General features: G+C 39.9%; 1 non-coding gene across 1 annotated transcript; it reads right to left on the bottom strand.

The window, feature by feature from the left end:
- Positions 1-296: 296 nt before the first annotated feature.
- On the bottom strand, positions 297-372 carry trnav-uac. The gene has a single exon. It is a non-coding gene; the product is annotated as a tRNA-Val (tRNA).
- Between the last annotated feature and the right edge of the window lie 259 nt (positions 373-631).

Genomic DNA, 631 nt, shown 5'->3' on the forward strand with positions numbered 1-631 from the left:
CTTTTCTCACGAATAAGGAATGGAGTATGGTTGGTGTGTAGACATGGCTCTACCTTGCTATGTTTATTTATTTATTTTTATTTAACCTTTATTTACCCAGATAAGTCCATTGAGAACCAATAATCATTTAAATAACATTGCAACAGTGAACAGGACAACATACAATACCAATAAAAATAAATAAAACACACTATACAGAGGAAAGGTACAAATTCATCAAATATACATTTTACTCATTTAGCAGACGCTCTTCTCCAGAGCGACTTACAGTTAGTGAGTGCATACATTTTTCATACTGGCCTCCCGTGGGAATCGAACCCACAACCCTGGCATTGTAAGTGCCATGCTCTACCAACTGAGCTACAGGAGGCCATACAACAGTAATACATATTTACAGTGGGTTAGAGCAGAAAGGTCCAAGGCAACACTGCAGACTTAATGATCAGCAGGTACATTGATCAGATAGCAGCTCAGTTAATATGTTTTTGAAAGAGTGTAGTGAGATGAATGTGTCAAGTTTGAGGTTCTTTTGCAGCTCGTTCCAGTCGTTGGCGGCGGAAAACTGGAATGAATGACGGCCAAAGGAAGTGCAGGCTTTGGGAATGACCAGTGTGATACATCTACCAGAGCG

The sequence above is a fragment of the Coregonus clupeaformis genome, chromosome 40 (genome assembly GCF_020615455.1).
Source record: "Coregonus clupeaformis isolate EN_2021a chromosome 40, ASM2061545v1, whole genome shotgun sequence".
Taxonomy (NCBI): Eukaryota; Metazoa; Chordata; class Actinopteri; order Salmoniformes; family Salmonidae; genus Coregonus; species Coregonus clupeaformis.